Below are 19,660 nucleotides of genomic sequence, written 5' to 3' on the forward strand. Positions count from 1 at the left end.
TCTTTGGTGAGGTTTATTCCTAGGTATCTTATGCTTTTGGGTGCAATTGTAAATGGGATTGACTCCTTAATTTCTCTTTCTTCAGTCTCATTGTTAGTGTATAGAAATGCCACTGACTTCTGGGCATTGATTTTGTATCCTGCCACGCTACCGAATTGCTGTATGAGTTCTAGCAATCTTGGGGTGGAGACTTTTGGGTTTTCTATGTAGAGTATCATGTCATCGGTGAAGAGGGAGAGTTTGACTTCTTCTTTGCCAATTTGAATGCCTTTAATGTCTTTTTGTTGTCTGATTGCTGAGGCTAGGACTTCCAGTACTATGTTGAATAGCAGTGGTGAGAGTGGACATCCCTGTCTTGTTCCTGATCTTAGGGGAAAGGCTCCCAGTGCTTCCCCATTGAGAATGATATTTGCTGTGGGCTTTTCATAGATGGCTTTTAAGATGTCGAGGAATGTTCCCTCTATCCCTACACTCTGAAGAGTTTTGATCAGGAATGGATGCTGTATTTTGTCAAATGCTTTCTCTGCATCCAATGAGAGGATCATATGGTTCTTGGTTTTTCTCTTGCTGATATGATGAATCACATTGATTGTTTTACGGGTGTTGAACCAGCCTTGTGTCCCAGGGATAAATCCTACTTGGTCATGGTGAATAATTTTCTTAATGTACTGTTGGATCCTATTGGCCAGTATCTTGTTGAGAATTTTTGCATCCATGTTCATCAGGGATATTGGTCTGTAATTCTCCTTTTTGGCGGGGTCTTTGTCTGGCTTTGGAATTAAGGTGATGCTGGCTTCATAGAACGAATTTGGAAGTACTCCATCTCTTTCTATCTTTCCAAACAGCTTTAGGAGAATAGGTATGATTTCTTCTTTAAACGTTTGATAAAATTCCCCAGGGAAGCCATCTGGCCCTGGACTCTTGTGTCTTGGGAGGTTTTTGATGACTGCTTCAATTTCCTCCCTGGTTATTGGCCTGTTCAGGTTTTCTATTTCTTCCTGTTCCAGTTTTGGTAGTTTGTGGCTTTCCAGGAATGCGTCCATTTCTTCTAGATTGCCTAATTTATTGGCGTATAGCTGTTCATAATATGTTTTTAAAATCGTTTGTATTTCCTTGGTGTTGGTAGTGATCTCTCCTTTCTCATTCATGATTTTATTAATTTGAGTCTTCTCTCTCTTCTTTTTAATAAGGCTGGCTAATGGTTTATCTATCTTATTAATTCTTTCAAAGAACCAACTCCTGGTTCTGTTGATCTGTTCCACAGTTCTTCTGGTCTCGATTTCATTGAGTTCTGCTCGAATCTTTATTAGCTCCCTTCTTCTCTTGGGTGTAGAATCTATTTGCTGTTTTTTCTCTAGCTCCTTTATGTGTAAGGTTAGCTTTTGTATTTGAGTTCTTTCCAGTTTTTGAATGGATGCTTGTATTGCGATGTATTTCCCCCTTAGGACTGCTTTTGCTGCATCCCAAAGATTTTGAACGGTTGTATCTTCATTCTCATTAGTTTCCATGAATCTTTTTAATTCTTCCTTAATTTCCTGGTTGACCCTTTTATCTTTTAGCAGGATGGTCCTTAACCTCCATGTGTTTGAGGTCCTTCCAAACTTCTTGTTGTGATTTAGTTCTAATTTCAAGGCATTATGGTCCGAGAATATGCAGGGGACAATCCCAATCTTTAGGTATCGGTTCAGACCCGATTTGTGACCCAATATGTGGTCTATTCTGGAGAAAGTTCCATGTGCGCTTGAGAAGAATGTGTATTCAGTTGAGTTTGGATGTAAAGTTCTGTAGATATCTGTGAAATCCATCTGGTCCAGTGTATCATTTAAAGCTCTCGTTTCTTTGGAGATGTTGTGCTTAGAAGACCTATCGAGTATAGAAAGAGCTAGATTGAAGTCACCAAGTATAAGTGTATTATTATCTAAGTATTTCTTCACTTTGGTTAATAATTGATTTATATATTTGGCAGCTCCCACATTCGGAGCATATATATTGAGGATTGTTAAGTCCTCTTGTTGAATAGATCCTTTAAGTATGATATAGTGTCCCTCTTCATCTCTCACTACAGTCTTTGGGGTAAATTTTAGTTTATCTGATATAAGGATGGCTACCCCTGCTTTCTTTTGAGGACCATTCGAATGGTAAATGGTTCTCCAACCTTTTATTTTCAGGCTGTAGGTGTCCTTCTGTCTAAAATGAGTCTCTTGTAGACAGCAAATAGATGGGTCCTGCTTTTTTATCCAGTCTGAAACCCTGCGCTTTTTGATGGGGTCATTAAGCCCGTTCACATTCAGAGTTACTATTGAGAGATATGAGTTTAGTGTCATCATGATATCTATTCAGTCTTTGTTTTTGTGGACTGTTCCACTGAACTTCTTCTTAAAGGGGAATTTTAAGAGGCCCCCTTAAAATTTCTTGCAGAGCTGGTTTGGAGGTCACATATTCTTTTAGTTGCTGCCTGTCTTGGAAGCTCTTTATCTCTCCTTCCATTTTGAATGAGAGCCTTGCTGGATAAAGTATTCTTGGTTGCATGTTCTTCTCATTTAGGACCCTGAATATATCCTGCCAGCCTTTTCTGGCCTGCCAGGTCTCTGTGGAGAGGTCTGCTGTTACCCTAATACTCCTCCCCATAAAAGTCAGGGATTTCTTGTCTCTTGCTGCTTTAAGGATCTTCTCTTTATCTTTGGAATTTGCAAGCTTCACAATTAAATGTCGAGGTGTTGAACGGTTTTTATTGATTTTAGGGGGGGATCTCTCTATTTCCTGGATCTGAATGCCTGTTTCCCTTCCCAGATTAGGAAAGTTTTCAGCTAGAATTTGTTCAAATACATATTCTGGCCCTCTGTCCCTTTCGGCGCCCTCGGGAACCCCAATTAAACGTAGGTTTTTCTTCCTCAGGCTGTCGTTTATTTCCCTTAATCTATCTTCATGGTCTTTTAATTGTTTGTCTCTTTTTTCCTCAGTTTCCCTCTTTGCCATCAACTTGTCTTCTAGGTCACTCACTCGTTCTTCCACCTCGTTAACCCTCGTCGTTAGGACTTCTAGTTTGGATTGCATCTCATTCAATTGATTTTTAATTTCTGCCTGATTAGCTCTAAATTCTGCAGTCATGAAGTCTCTTGAGTCCTTTATACTTTTTTCTAGAGCCACCCAGTAGGTGTATAATAGTGCTTCTGAATTGGCTTTCTGACATTGAATTGTAATCCAGATTTTGTAACTCTGTGGGAGAGAGGACTGTTTCTGATTCTTTCTTTTGAGGTGAGGTTTTCCTTCTAGTCATTTTGCTCAGTGCAGAGTGGCCAAAAGCAAGTTGTATTGGGAAAAAGAGAAAAAGAGAGGAGAGAAAGAAGGAAAGAAAAGAGAAAGAGAAAAAAAAGGGAAGAAAAAGAAAAAAAAAAACGAAAAAAAAAAAAAAGAAGAAAAAGAGAAAGAAAAAGAAAGGAGAAAAAAAGGGGGTGGGGGAAGGAAACAAATCAAAAAGCAAAACAAAACAAAAACAAAAACAAAAACAAACAAACAAAAAAAGAACCACCGGGGAGTATCTTCTGATTCTGTGTACTTTAAGTCCCTTGGCTTCTCCTGGAAGTTGTCAGTCTAGCTGGTGTTCTGGGGGAGGGGCCTGTTGTGCTGATTCTCAGGTGTTAGCAGTTGGGGGAGCTGCTGTGCCCCTGCCTGGTGCAGGGCTCGGTGGGGGTTGTTTACCCCGTGAGGCCGCAGGAGGAACAGCCCCAGTGGCGGGGCAGCTCTGGAGCCCTGGATTCAGCTCCGGCAGGAACTCCGTCTGCAGGGCCTGGAGGCTCCGGGCGGGGCCGCTGATCTGCTCAGCTGGGGCAGGAGCGTCCTCGCTGTCCTGGGCCCTCCCGGCCTCTGCCTGTCCCGGGGGAGGCCGGATCCTGGGCTGTGTCCCGGCGCCCTGTGCTCCGGAGCCTGCGCTGTTGGATTCGCGCTCCCGGGCCGCGCAGCCCCCTCCGCGGAGCTGCCGCCCAAGCCCCTCCGAGCTGCTCCTGGAACCGCGCAGCCCCCTCTGCACGGAGCCTCTTCCTCTGCCCGAGCCCCTCCGAGCTGCTCCCGGGCCGCGGAGCCGCCGCCCGAGCCACCCCCCCCCCCCCCCCCCCCCCCCCCCGCCCCGAGCTGCTCCGGGTCCCGCCGTCTCGCCCGTGCGCGCTGCAGCCCTTAGGGAGCTCGGCGCACTCTCCTGGGCGCGCAGTTGCTGTTACTGTCCCCGGGAGCCCGAGGGCATCCTCGCCCTCCTGGGTCCTGCTCCAACTCCCTGCGAGCCCCTTTCTGCCCGGGAAGGTCGGTGCAGCTCCTGGTCCTCCGGGACGGGGCTCTCCTGTCCTGGGGACACTCGCCCCGGCCTCAGCCCGGCTCCTCGCGGGCCCCTCCCCTTGGAGGCCTTTGTTTCTTTATTTCTTTTTCCCCCTCTTCCTACCTTGATAGATGCGCGAACTCTTCTCACTGTAGCATTCCAGCTGGTCTCTCTTTAAATCTCAGGCCGAATTCATAGATTTTCAGGATAATTTGAAGGTTTTCTAGGTAGTTTGGTGGAGACAGGTGATTTGGAGACCCTACTCTTCCGCCATCTTGCTCCTCCCCCCTATTATTATTATTATTATTATTTTTACAAAATAGTCACATTCCTGTTTCTGCCAGCCCTTCACTAACTATAGCCTCATCACTCCTTACATATATACTTTCTCTGTGTGTACAAGGAAGGAAAAAAATGAGCTGTTTGTCCGCTTAGTTCTTGCTGATTAGATCTTCTATATTTTTGAAGATGGCCCAGATTACTGACAATATGCCATGGAACCATTAACAACTCTGATAGAACTTTCTACTGGAGGAAGGAATCTTCCAGGTCACTTGTGGCCACCTATCAGGCTTTTTAGGACTCCATGGCCCTGAAATAGACTTACAGAAGCACAAGAAGTTCTGAAAACTCCTAGTCTCTAGAGCCCATGCTTAGATATGCTAAGGATAAAATGCTTCTCTGAGAGCATCCTCAGAGGTGTTCATCCTCTGAGAACCTTTCAGATCAACTTGTAATGCTGGTACTTAAAGGAATACAGGAGATGTTAGCATTTCTATTCACCCATATTCCTTTCCCAAAGAATCTTTCCTCCCCTCACTCCTCGGAAAATTTGCTAAAAAAGGAGCTGAAGGATCCATGGTGGATCACTAGGTGATCCTTTCCTGATGCCTGCCAACCATCTCTGATTGGTTTAGAAATGGCTACCTGACTCAGGTGTGACCAATAAATTCTACTCTACTGGGACACAGAGTCCTTGTCATTTAGATGTTGATAGACATGGAGCCATATGGGAATATGGCTCTGGGAATATGGCTCATGTTGGGCCATGAGCAATAGAGGAAACAAGTATGCCAAGAAAAGAACATAGCAGACACACAAAGAGAAGGTAGACAGTAGACAACACAGGAAAAGAGAGGGAGAGAGAGGGAAAGAGGAAGAGAGGGAGAGAGATGGGGAGGGAGAGTGAGAGTGCCCACTTTCTGATATTGTTCTCAGTCCACAAGGCCATTTAACTTTCCTACATTTATCTTTTCTTCAGAGTCCCTTGGATCCTTGGATCCTTCCATCAAACCTGAATTGTTACTTGAACTAACCAGAATAGGCTCTGTTCTTGGCAATCAGGCAACTCTTAATTAAGACAAAAGACTTAATGAAACAAGTCATGGCACCATCTACCCTGAAAGAGCTTGTTCATCTCTTTATTCACTCAACTGATATTTACTTAACCTCAATGTGCCAACACTGTGGATAACAGCATGAAGGATACAGTGGTGAACAAATATTTAGGGATTGAAAATTATTTCAAGTGTGGAGTGATTGAAAGGTCCAGCTTGGTGAGGAAACAGTGTGATAACCATCATCCTTTATTTCAAGGGAAGTGATAGGAAGAGGAATTAGACTTGCTTTGTTAGCCCCAGAGGGCATAAGAGAGTTGATGGGTGGAAATGAGAAGGGGCAGATTGGGACTGAGCATAGGACAGAATTTGGCAGCACTTTGGCACTGTTTAAAGATGAAACAGATTGTCTTGAGAGTTGAGTTTCTCCTACAATGGGGCCAAATGGCCAGTTGTGGGGAATTTTGTAGGATAGATGCAAACATTGGATGAAGGTTTAGATTGTATAACTTCTAAGATTCTTCCCCAGAGCTCTAGATTATAATTTTACCTTGGACCTTTAGGTTTGCATGATTTCAGGCAAGTTATTTAACTTCTCTGGGGCTGTTTCTCACATGTGAAAATTAGGATAAGAAACTCTCTTGCTCTGTGGTTGTGAGGAATAAATTATACGGCACTTAGTAAAAGCCTGGCACAGAGAAGGGACTCAGTAAATGAGTGTTTTCTTTATTCTTTTCTTTTACAGGTGAGGCTTTTCTTTTCATGGAATGCTGCTTTCTCCACTGCTGTTGCCACTCCAGGGATTTTATTTGCTTCAAGCAGCTGTATAGTTCATGAAGATGATATAGTTTATGTCTTATTATTGCTTAGCATAGGGCTGTGCACAAAGGAGGGCCTTAGGAAATACTAGTGATTCCATATGGAGTCTTAGCTAACAGTCCCCATGCCAAACTTATACGAGAATGCTCTTCTCCACCCTTTGAAATTAAACACTGAGTCACACAAGTAGACACTTGTCCACAAAGAATTGCGTGCATGCATACACACAGACTGCACCTAAGTAAATGCACAAGGCATGCAGACAAACATGACTGTGCACAACTACACACACACACAGACACAGACTTTCACTTCCTCCTCCCCGTAATCAAGAAGATAGAAGAGGAATCCGCCTGTGGGATGAGTCACGGAGGCGGTTGGGATGAAGGGCAAAATTCAGCATCCCTGGGGAATCTTTATTTATAGCCCCAGTGGCTGGAGAGGGGGCTGAAATCATTCCTAAGGAGCTTCAGCGATGGAGAGTGATAAGATAACCAAAAGAGGTTGTTCCCACCACCGAGCTGTCTTCGAAGCAGGCGCCAGTTGCTACTGAGCAGAGAAGCGCTGTGTCACTCCAGGGCTGCTGTGGACCGGGAGGAGCTGAACTGACTGCATTCTAGCTGGTTCGAGGGCTGCTGCTGGACCCCTTTCCCCAGTGAGCAGGCAATCTCTATGCTAATCCCAGCAAATCCTCCCAGCTCCAAACAAACAGAAACCTCTCTGGGCCTGCAGAGGCCACTGATCATAGAGGATGCGGTTTAGATTCATAATGATACAGTCTAATCCGCTGACCCAATGGTCCTGCCTCTGTCAACAGTGTGGTTTCTGTAATGAGCAAAGCAAGAGGCACAGGGAAAAGGCAATGCTGGACCCAACCTGCCTTCCCGAGAGAGGGGGTGGAAAGAGGCAGCTGGCTCTTTGCTGAGCTTTGAGGGACAGTCTGGTGGGGGGATGAGAGTGGGGCAGTGAGTTTTTTGAGTACAGACTCTGTGTCTCATCTACTGTTGCACCCCTAGCACCCAGCACACTACCTGACATAGAGGCAGTACCTAGGTCTTAGTTGGCAACTGGATAACATGCATGACCTCTTTAATTTCCCATTATATGAAGGCCCCAGTTATAGTTCTTCGGTTAGATGCATGCTTGAGAAGAAAGAACATATTCTAGGGAGCCAGGAAGACCAGGGCTCCAATCCTGCCTCTTCTTCTAAAAGCCTCAGTTCCCTTATCTGTAAAATGGGGACTCATGGTCACCTATTATGTTTGGAGGGCTGTGCTAAGTATTAGAGATGGTGCAAGTATGTTACTTCCCTATAGTATATGCTACTGGGAGGAATGGATATCAAGTTATTATCAGCCAATAACCCTTCAGTTGAATTAGTTGGTCAGATTGCACTAGGTAGGAAACAGTGAATACTGCCCCTCCCGCCTGCCAAGACTACCTGGGATGGTTTGTTTCTTTCTTTTTTTTTTTTTTTAAAGATTTCTGTATAATTTATATATTTATTATTATATATAAAATTATATATTTATGTTTTTTAAAAAAGATTTTATTTATTTATTCACGAGAGACACAGAGACATAGGCAGAGGGAGAAGCAGGCTCTCTGTGGGGAGCCTGTTGTGGGACTTGATCCTCTGACCCTGGGATCAGGCTCTGAGAAGGCTCTGAGGGAAGGCAGACACTGGAAGGCAGGCACTCAACCACTGAGCCACCCAGGTGCCCCTATTTAATTGCAGATTTGAGAGAGAGAGAAAGAGAGAGGGAGGGAGGGAGAAAAGGTATACCTGTGAGCAAAAGCGAGGGGAGAGGCAGAGAGAAAGGGAGAGAGGCAATCTCTCAAGCAGATTCTATGCTGAGTGTGGAGTCTGAGGCAGGGCTCGATGTTAGAGCCCTGAGATCATAAAGATCATGTCCTGAGCCAAAATCAAGAGTCAGAAGCTCATCCAACTGAGACACCTAAGTGCCCCCTGGGATGGCTTGTTCTATTGGCCCCTTACTTCTGAGCTGTCCTGCTTGCCCTGAGCCCTGCTCTGAGTATGAGTTTTCCTCAGCCCCCACTGCTCTTAGTTGGCTCAGATGTGTGCCCGGACCTTAGCTCCTAGCTGAGGTGGGAGAGCTCTTGGACTGGACACCAGCTGCCCAGTACAGATCCTGAGCTCTGCCTTACATACTTTTCCTCTTGGCCTTTGACCCTCACTTGGCTCCTGGCCCTGAATGGTTTAGGTATAAGCTCCTTCTCTTTTTTGAACTCTACTGCTGGTTCTGATTTTCATAACATGTCATGGTTGCTGGAGACTGGCCTGGTATTTGGTCCTGTGAGTTTCCACCTCTGATTCTTAGGGTTAGTTCAGCCCTGGCCTGAAGAGACAAAGCTGCAGAGCCCTGAACCTACGTTTCAAAGATAGAGAGCATCAAATATAGCACTTGAGCTCTGAAGTTATTCCCAAGATAGACCAGAGGGCAAGGGAGAGCAGGACATGAGTCTGGGGAGAACAGAAAAAGTCAGGAAGTGGAGGACAATCACCTTAATGGTATAATGTCCATCTTTATTCTTAATAATAGTCACTGCAACTGCAATTAAAACATAATTTCCTAGACTGACAGAATAATGTAGTGATTATTTAAAGCCCAGTCTTTTGAACCAGACAGATCTGAGCTTGAAACCTGGCCCTCTTGCTTGCTAGCTTGGGCAAGTTGCAACCCCTTTATGAGTTTTGGGTTCCTAACTTATAAAATGGGATCCAAAATGATCCCTGACTCATAGGCCTGTTGAGAATGTTAAATGAGACAATGGATGTAAATGCTTAGCACAGGGTTGGGGGCACAGTAGGCAGTCAATAAAATAGTGGTTATGATGACTAAGATTTGTTCTTGTGAACCCTGCCCTAGTAGCTGCTCAGGGTCATCAGGGGGATCCCATAAGATAACGAATTTAAATATGTTTAGAAGAAGACTGGAGGGCTTGATGTCAACAGAGAGTATTGAAATAATTACCTTCTTTCTTGGTCTTTGAAATTTGCTAAGCGATGTGCTATTGAACATAGATTGGGTGTCTCACAGCCAGTGGGTGTCTCACAGCCAGTGGGTGTGATGGACTCCCCCAGACCCAGCTCCTGTATGACATTTTGATATGGTGCAGTGGGATGAAAGGGGCTTCAACAGCATCTTTCTATTTTCACAGGGCCTTCTAGGCCATCAATGTTGCTCAGTCTTTCAAGCTTAGCAGAGTGGGTTATAAGTGGGGAAGGCACATAGGACCAAGAGCTAACTATTTTGCCAACAGTTCGCCAACTGTTTCTCAGAGCCTGTGGCTTCGAGTCTGCCTGGGACTGAGTGATCCAAGGAGGTGACAAAGGACCAGGCAGCAAGCCCTGATTTATGACCCAAGGTTCCCATTCCAGAGGCCACATCATTAGTCCCTTTGGGAAAGAGCTTTAACCAGATGAACTGCCTTTCCAACCGCAGGATTGAGTCCCAGGCCTGCTCCAAAGGGCTTCTCCTTTTTATGTACCTCCTTTTTATGTACCTTCCTCCTTTCTTAGGGGGAAGAAAGCTCGGAGAGCAAATTCTGGGACTGAGTCAGTATGGGAACCTGCCCTCCTACTGACCAGGCAAATGCAGTGGAAGATAGTGGTAGACTTGTTAATGTATGCTGGACAGATGTAGAGTCCAGAAGAAGGGACAAATAATCTTTTACTTTGTATTCCGATCTTATCTTACAACCTCTATAGACACCACTGTGGCTAATGGTGCTCAGCCACATTTCAGTTCTTCCCTAGCATCCCAGCTGATATGGGACCATTATAGTAGAATTTTGGGATGGCTTGTGTGGCCATGCCTTTCGCAGATGGTAGGTATTACAAATACCTACCATTCTCCCCATCTTCCTTTTTAGCATAACTGTGTGGGCAACAATGTGCTAAGGTGGACCCCTCCGCTAGACCCAGGCATGAGCCATGTTTGGTCTCACTCAAATCTAACATTTCTAGTCCTATTTGCTAATGATTGGTTTAGGTGTGGTCATGTGGTTTAGCTCTGGTTAATGGGACCTGAGGCAAAGTCTCCTGGAATCATCTAAAAAGATTTTGCTCTTTGATAAGAGAGAGACATGTGAGGAGAAACTGTGGTCTCTCTTTTCTTTCTTTTGTATGTCATTGGGTGAAGATGTGGTGCTTGAAGCTGTGGCAGCTATCTTGCCACTGTGAGGAAAAAGCCAAGAACACAGAGCCTTGAAATTGTTGAACTCCTGATCTAACCCTGGATCTAACTGCCAAGTTGTAGATTTTCTGTTAAAGTATCAAAAGCCTTTATTGTTTAAACAAATTTTGTCAGATATTGTTACATGTATCAGAAAGCATTCCAACTAGTACATCGGGGAAACCTCTCTTCATTTGACTTTCTCTTTCCTCTCCCTTCTCTGCCTTAACTTAAGGGACTCCAGCCTGACTGTCTGCAGAGACCAGCACCGGAATACAGAAAAGTGAATTTGGCTTGGTATAAGAGAAGCAAATTGGTGAGTGCTTCTTGTAAAGGGGCTGGTACTGGTCATACAGGAATGCTAACATGGTATAGCTAGATGTTTTCATTATTCAAGAGAAATTGGAAAACTACATTTTATGTGGAATCTCTCAATTTTATATGTGCAGTTAAATTGTAAAGATACTGTAATGGGCCAAACCAACACATCTGAGTATTAAGTATAGTCCAGAAGTCACACATTTGTGCCATGGTATTAAATCCCCAAATACCATCTCTTCCTGGGCTTGATCTCAAGTGTGGCCTGTCAATGACTTCTTTCAGATTTTATGTTGAGTGGGGCTATGGCTGTGGGCTTGGGTGGTACAGGGATGGAAAATGGAGGATGGGGGAAGGGAGGACAAAGGTGATGACTGTGGCCTGCCATTAAGGTGTAACATCTATAAGACGACAAACCTTTACCCTGTGGGTCAAACCTTTTCTTCACATACGGTCTGGGGGTGATTTTTACAGAAAAGTTCCTGTCACTTTCTCCACCAAATCCCATTACCAGACTTTTCTTATTCAAACATCACTGTTGTTCAGGTTCTAAAAATGGAGGTGAGGAGAATCTATTCCACCAAACAGCCAAAGGGCCAAGAAGTTGGATGCCCACCTCCTAGAAGATTGCCATCCCTTAGGACTTGGTGAATGCTGTGGAGACACATGTTCTGTCTGGAGCAAGCCATTTAGTTCCAATAAGCACACTGTTCGTTTCAGCAAAATAAAAATATCCCATGGAAAATCCAAGGACACTGTCTGCAGAATGAGTCTGGCACTGGAGGATCATTCTCCTTCCATGCTAAGAGCATTTTGGTGGGTGGGTAAGTACAAACACATCCCTCCAGGGAAGACCTGGAAGGCAATGGACATTTTAGATCTTTGCTAAACTAATTTTCCATGGACCTAGTGACTCTGCTCTTCAAGGGTAAGTTGGGTCCTGGTACCTGTGTGACCCAAGTAGGTTGTTTGATTTAAGTCCACAGGCTATAAAATTGGAAATCTTCATATTTGCCTTTAGGTCATCAAATTAAAAAGTTTTTGGAGTGCCTTTGTTGAAAGGCATCAGAGAAAAGCTAACATGAACTTCATGCACTGTACTGTATAGAGCCCAATGATGCTCTCTCGATGACAAGGGAGGATGAGTCACCACCAGCTTCAGGGATTGAGAAGAAATGTCAATGAAGCCATGAATAATAGGTGCTGTACTGACACTTAGGAAGGTTAAGGGCAAGAATTTGTTGGCAGGGAAGAAAACTAATGCGGGGGAGGCCAGCCCCAATCCTGCAGAGCCCCTATAGCTCATTGCTATTTGATTGGATACTCAACAAAATAGGGAGTTTCTTTCATTTTAAAGGGAAAAAATGTGGAGGTGTTGGAGAGAAGGGTCCTTTTGCAAGGGCAGAGAGGCAGATTTGATGGCCAGGGAAGGGTACTGTCTTAAAGTGGCTCTCAACAGCTGAGCTGGTAGCACCTACAGCAGTGGGCATGGTGAGTTCTTCCTTGAATGGAGGTCTGTGTCCTTCACAAAATCCAAAACTCAAACCCAGAGAAGGTCCTCTTACTGGTGTGATAGCCATGAAACAGCCCCCCATGCTATCTCCTGACCAAGGCAATTGGACAAAGCAACTGAAATGTCACTGATGGTAGTGAGAATGAGCATAGCAGAAGTCAGCCTTTGGATTTGGGTAGACCTGGATTCAAAGTCCACATTAAGAGTTACCAGCTGTGTGACCATGGGAAATTAATAATCTTTGCTGAACACCATGTCCTACTCTGTTTAGTGGGGATAATAATATGAGCTGGTCCTGGGCTGATGTGTGCTTAGATCCATGCTTTCCCCTACTTCCTCTGTTTTGTGTCTCTGCAAGCTGCTGTACCCAGGCTCCTGTGTTGTTGGCTTCTACTTGGGTTTGGCCAATGGTGGGAGATCTCAGGGCAAGAAGAAGGGGCCCATCAGCATTGGTGGTGTCTCCAGCAACAGCTCTATCTCCACAGAGGGAAGCTAGTATTAATATGATCACACTTTAAGGACTATGTATAGAGGTTTAGCAATGTTGATGAGCTAATGCCTTAATAAAGATCATTTTAATTGATTAACCATCACTCGTATAGATGATGGGAATTTTTTTTTTTTCAAACACACAAGGGTTTATTTACAAGCTCGAGCTTGGGTCCAAGTGTGCCTGACATAGCGGAGCAGGGACTTGGACCAGATGATGGGAATTTTGATTAGGACATGGAAAAGCAGATGATGGAAGTGTGTCAGGGCTTGTACTGCAGAGATGTGATGAATAACCAAAGTAGAGTGGGGAGGGCTTTGGGGTATCAAATAGTGGCATTGGGGCAAGGGGGGGGGCCCTATGGTACGAGATGTTTAAGTAGCTGTGGAAGTAAAGATTGTCAGTATCGTAGCTCTGCAAAAAACCAATCCCTCAAAGATATTTGAAATTAACATTCAAAGCCCATCAAAATAGAGCTTCAACCCACCTTTATTATTCTTTCTTGACCTGGGGGTGAATTGTGAACCTAGTGGGTTGAACTGTGACCCCCAAAAGGTATGTCCAAGTTTTAACCCCAAGTACCTAGGTAAGTGATCTTACTTAGAAATGAGTTCTGGGATCCCTGGGTGGCACAGCGGTTTAGCGCCTGCCTTTGGCCCGGGGCGTGATCCTGGAGACCCAGGATCGAATCCCATGTCAGGCTCCAGGTGCATGAAGCCTGCTTCTCCCTCTGCCTATGTCTCTGCCTCTCTCTCTCTCTCTCTCTGACTACCATAAACAAATAAAAATTAAAAAAAAAAAAAAAAAAGAAATGAGTTCTGAAGGTGTTAATTAAGGATCTCCAGAGGAGATCATGTTGGATTTCGAGCAAACCCTAAATCCAGTGACTGGTGTCCTTTTAGAGAAGGGAGGAGGAAGTTTGAGACACAAGATAGAGGGAAGGTGGGCACTCAAAGACAGGGGTAGAGATTGGAGCTGTCTCATCACAAGTCAAGGAATGTAGGAACCACCAGAAACTGGGAAAGTCAAAGAACGAAATCTCCCCTACAGCCTCCAGGGGGAGTGAGGTCCTATTGACACCTTGATTTGGACTTTTGGTTTCCAGAACTGTGAGAGAATAGATTTCTGTTGTTTTAAGTCGCTCGATTTGTGGTGGCTTGTTATGGCAGCCTTAGGAAATCAAAACAGACTTAACTTTCAGGTATATTGTTTCACTGAGCTATTTCTTGGAAGTCCAATTCTTTGCTGACTTCAGGTTATGTTATGTTGGACAAGAATCATATTTCTATTTCATGCATGCAAATTTAACTATTTGGCAAAATAATAAGAGATAGCTATTGATAGATTAACAGAAGCAGAGTAAAAGCGAGCTAATAGTCAAGCTACTGCCAGCTCTGCCCTCTTTCCACACAGTTAAGTGGTGAGTGTCCTCCCTGGAGGATGCTGGAGGCATGCCAATGACTGCTCCTCTCTTCTCTTCCATAAACCTCACACTATGTGTGAGTTCAGTATTTAAGAATTCCCATTTTTCGTACTTCATGGTACCTCAAAGCACACTCATAAATTCATTTGATGTTCAGCTGAAGCGACATAAATTTATTTCAGGACTAAAGGAAACATTGGCTGTATTGGATTTCTTGAGAGGTAGAATGCCATATATCCCAATATGGTCCCTGTTGACCATAATCTAGTCATGATTTTCTTCCTTGCTTTATGAATGATTTTAGAGACCAGATGCTGAGTAAGATTTGATTCCTTCGAATTCACTTTGCTTAGAATTGTCTAGCATGCTTCAACATGTTACTTTTTCAAAAAATTTTCCCTTCATCCCCTCATCTGTGTTGAATTTCTAGATTCTTCAACTTCCATGAATTTCTCCCCTCCTTGTTGACATATTTTTGCTTATAGGAACTTGTGCACATACTAGGCTTCTTGATACAAGTTCCTTGAGGTTGGGGACTACATATCATTGAATCCCCCCTACATAAATAGATGTAGGCATGTATGTATATATGCATAAATTGATAAATTTATAGATTTCAGAGAAAAATCAAATGAAAACTAGTAGCTAAAGTAAAAAAAAAAAACTTGTCTACACTTCCACTGCCTAATATGAGATTTGATGCACAAATTGAGACTCAGATCAACAGGTGACTCCATACCATTGTAAACAGCTGGCTTCATTTCTCTGTTGACTTAAAGCCAGCCATCAGGGCATCCCTTTAAACCACTGGTGCTGGGATACATCTGAATTGCAACTTAGCTTAAATATCAATTCCTCAAAGAACTCTTCCTTGCACCTTCCAATCTAAATGAATTATTTTCTCTTCTGTCACACTCTATCATAGCATCCTCTTTTCCCCTTCATAGCAAATGTCATAGTTTAAGGCTATAATTATATCTTTTTGTGACTTTTAGTTTAATATCCTTTATACTCTCCCACCTCCTGGCTGACGTTAAACTCAAGAAAGGTAGGATTCATGTGTTTCTTAACCCTGGTGACCTAATGTTAGCTCAATGCCTGACATATACTACCATTGCTACTAATGTCGAACATTAATCAACTGTGTGTAGTGTGTCAAACACTGTTCAAAAGTGCTTTACATAAATCATTTCCTTTCATCTTCAGAGCAACTCTATAAGCAGGAACTTTTATTATTCCCATATTATAGGTGAGGGATTGGAAAGTGAGAAAGTGGTGGAGTTGAGATTTAAACCCAGCTATGCTGGTCCCAAAGTCAGGACCAGTCGCTAAATATTTGTCAGAAAAATAAATGAATCATGATAAATATTACTGTGTATTGAGGAACACGGGACTCAGAACTGGGAAGATACACATATATTTTCTGGGATAACCGCCTAGCCCATGTAGTCACATCTGCATTAGCTATTCTGTTAGTTCTTCAGATCCTTCTACAACACTTCTGGCAATGGAGACTCACTAACTTATCTGATGGGATGACTCTAACCATTGGGGTGCTCTTCCTTATATGACACTGAAATCCACTTCCGTGGTATTTCTACCTGTGGATACTTGTTCTACCCTCAGCAGTTTAAAAGAATTTTAGTCTTTCCCATATATCTCTGAGAAAAGTTTCCAATTAGACGACAGTTTCCATCCCAGCAATAGCTCCAGCTTCTTGCTAAATCATAGCATATTGGTATCCCTATTAAACTGTGGTGTCCATATCTGAATACAAGGTTTCTCAGGCAGGGTTAGTGCAGAAGGAGTAGGGTGGGATTATTCATCTCTGTATCTGTGGGACTGATGTGGTTCTTGAACTGAAATTGAGTGATTTCATAGTGGTAATAAAAATCCCTTTATTTTATAGTTGAGAAGTTATAAAACAGTTCTGCATGTTTGATTTCAGCTGATTTTCTCTGCAGTATGACATTTGACCTGCATTACTTTTTGATCAGATGTTTTAGGATGTTGGAGCTATAAGCAGTATAAGAAGTACTCTGAGGCCCAGAAAGATTGAGTGGCTTGCTTAAGATCAAGCTAGTAATAAAATTAAGGTTCTTTTTAAAATTGGTACTGTCTGGAAACTGTCCTGGCCATGATCTCCCATATACCTGCTGGGTTTCCCCACCTCTGGTTCTTTTCAATATGTTAACTGTGGTCAAAAGTGTTTTGGCACTGAACTTCCTGTCATTGGAAGTGTGCAAACAGATAACTAGATGACTTTTGGGCAAGGATATTGTACCTACAATAGTTGAGACATCTAATGAGTACTAGTTTATATAATCTTTCAGTCTCATAGTTCTATGCCACCTCGGGGCATAGACTGTTTAGGGGTCAAGTAAAGTTTTAACCATAAAGCTTTGAAGAGTTCTATCAACCAAATAATTTCTAAATATAGCCACAAAGCTTTTCACCTAAACTGGTAGAAGCCAGGATCATCATTCTCCAAGATTAAGACACTAACGGAAATATACAACACTTCAACACTGATTATCCACTCCTTGTGGAAACTCCCCAGGACCTTTTGTCCAAATCCTACTCAATCTTCACTCCTAGCTTGACTTCTATCCACTCTGAGGAGTCTTTCTCAATCCTGTCAGCTAAAATGAGACTTTCCTTCCCACATATCACCCTGGCACTTGGTATCTTTTCTATAAAACTTATTAAAGTCTTCCCTGCATTATGTAAGCTCTCTTATTTCATTTAGCAATCAGTATTGATTTATGTATTTGCCCTCCATTTATTATTTTTGTTAGTCATGCACCAAACCAAGCACTTTACATGTTTTGCCTTATGTATATGTGTGATTTATGTGTGTTGCCTTATTCGCTCTTTGCAGTGACCCTGTGAAGTAGGTGTATAACATCACCATTTTATGGATGAGAAATTGAACCTTAGTTGTCATTTTCTTAAGATTACATGGTAAGTTTGTGTCTCTTTGAGTGCAGAGGCCATGATTCTTTATTCCCCCCAAACCCTAGCATAGTGTTTTGCATACACCAGGTGTTTAATAATTTTTTTCTGTTGGTTATTGTCACAGACCCAGAAAATATTATGCTATACTCAGAGTATGAAAAGCACATGGTGCCAGAGAGTCAAAGGCAGATGGGTATGCTGGGCATTGGACTGAGGTAAAAGCTATCCTCAGGCTGAGCCAGAAGAACACTGAGGAGCAGTATTATGATAGGAACCCTCTGCCACTTTCTATTCTGTGGCCACAGGGATTATTAAAAACAGTGGTCTACGTCTTTGATTTTAGTTTTAAGTGAAATGAGAGGTAGAACATTTTTGTTGTCTTAGCAGTTGGTCTGAGAATTCTTTCTGAAGAGAGATTTACCTTGGTGGGGAAAAAAACTCCTTGATAGGCCCACTTACAATAGAAGCTGACACTCTGGGTGTACAGTATAACTGTGTCTGAGCAAAGAGGAAGAATTTGTTGCTTTGGAAAGGAAGAAGGAAATATGAGAAATAGAGAAAGAAGGAGTTGTGGAACCAGCAAGATGGTGAATCAGCTGTGCTGGGTTGTGCATGATATAAATACTCTCTAGAACTATCCGATCTTCAGTAAATTTTGAAGAGCTTAGCAAATGGTAGATAAAATGAGGAAAACACTGTGCCTTGGGGTATGGTGGTAGAATGGTGACAGTGAACCCCAAATGGTAAGATTCTTAATACCAGGAAAAAGCAAAGATCTTGAAGTTTTAAGGCTTTTTCATGCTGTAGAACTAGGGGTTCAAGGCAACATTACTGAGATCTCAAGTGTTTGGGAGGGACCAACTGCCTTTCATTTGGTGACATAGCCACAAGTGGTCATATGGCTAGTTTGAATTCAATTGAATTGAGAGTAAATAGACCTATTTTGAGGACTAACTCAATGCCAGACACTGTGCTAGGTTGGACATCATCTCAGGGCTGACTGGGAGAAATTGTGACCTTGACCAATGGGAGTGCTTCCTCCTTTGGTCTGCTAAGAAATCTTTCTCAGTTTTGCTCATTCCTAAAGTAATTAACTCAGATTATTTTTCTAAGAGGAAGAACCTCAGTCTGGAAGTTTTCTTTTCCTCACTTTGTCCCATCAAAACTTGCTCATTTACAAGAAGCTATAGGATTTCTTTGAAAGTGATCTCAACATAGCCTTAGGAGACCTAGGAGGAAATTTCTGTTCTGGAACTTTCCAGCTGTTTGAGTTAGGGCAAAGCATTTCACTTTTAAGGGTCATATTCATTTTGGTTTGTCTCCCTATAATGATTTTTACATGTCTGTCACCTCATGTACTGCAAGTTGCTTGAGGGTGAACAACATTGTCTTGTCTATAAATCTTTAGCACCTTAGCATAGTGCTTGGCAGTTGATAAAATTTGTGATCAGAATAAATCAATGAAATACTTATCCTTGCTATCTCTGTGAAGCTTGAATGAGTTAATGAGTATGAAAGAAGTTTTTAAAAAAAACCCAAACTTGCTTGTTTATTAGTAACCTCATCACATCTAGATAGCTGTCACATTAGAAATTATAAAGCTATCCCAATTTAAGGTATTAATGTTTGAGAGTCAGCTGTATAGGTTACCTCTGCTAGGGACTACTTGGTTTTTTGTATGTGGGTTTTGGGAAAGAATGTTATATTTTACAAAGGGAATTTAATTAACCTATAGGAATTGTGGACAGCAATGACTGGCATACTAAAAAGAGATTTTTAGATAAAGGACTTGCTTGAGTTCTTTAAGCAGGAAATAAAATCTGCCAGCTTCAGTCATCCTCACAAAGGCCACAACTACAGCATCTTTTCTAAGACTCCTGTAAAAATGCAGTATAGTTATGACAGGCTATATCTTTAATTTAGTCTCTATTTAAAATGAAGAGAAGCAAGAGGCCAGAAACAAGTGACCAGGCCACATAGTGATTATGGGAATTAGTGAGCAGCATGGGCTATAAAGTGTATGAGTTACGTTTGTCTTTGGGTTTCATGCAAAAACTTCTCTCATTTCAAGTTACATCTGCTTTGCACAAGTGATTTTTTTTTCCCAGAGCACCATGAATGATTTATGACTTTCTGATGCTGCATCCCACAAGATTACATAAGGAACAGAGAAAAACAAGTGATTGAGCCAAACTTAAAAAAAAAAAATCAAACATTTTCAAAAAGTGAATTTTATCTTGGCTTCAGTCAGATAACAGTTTTCTACTCACCACAAGTGCTTCCTTGTTTCAAAGTGC

The 19,660-nt window shown here is 42.7% G+C and overlaps 1 long non-coding RNA gene across 1 annotated transcript; it reads left to right on the plus strand.

Annotated features, from left to right (window-relative positions):
• The first annotated feature begins 10,895 nt into the window (after nucleotides 1–10,895).
• LOC118354594 (uncharacterized) lies at nucleotides 10,896–11,729 on the plus strand. The gene is made up of 2 exons (XR_004815410.2): nucleotides 10,896–10,977; nucleotides 11,526–11,729. It is a non-coding gene; the product is annotated as an uncharacterized LOC118354594 (long non-coding RNA).
• The last annotated feature ends 7,931 nt before the right edge of the window (nucleotides 11,730–19,660 follow it).

This window comes from Canis lupus, chromosome 4 (genome assembly GCF_003254725.2).
Source record: "Canis lupus dingo isolate Sandy chromosome 4, ASM325472v2, whole genome shotgun sequence".
Classification (NCBI taxonomy): Eukaryota; Metazoa; Chordata; class Mammalia; order Carnivora; family Canidae; genus Canis; species Canis lupus.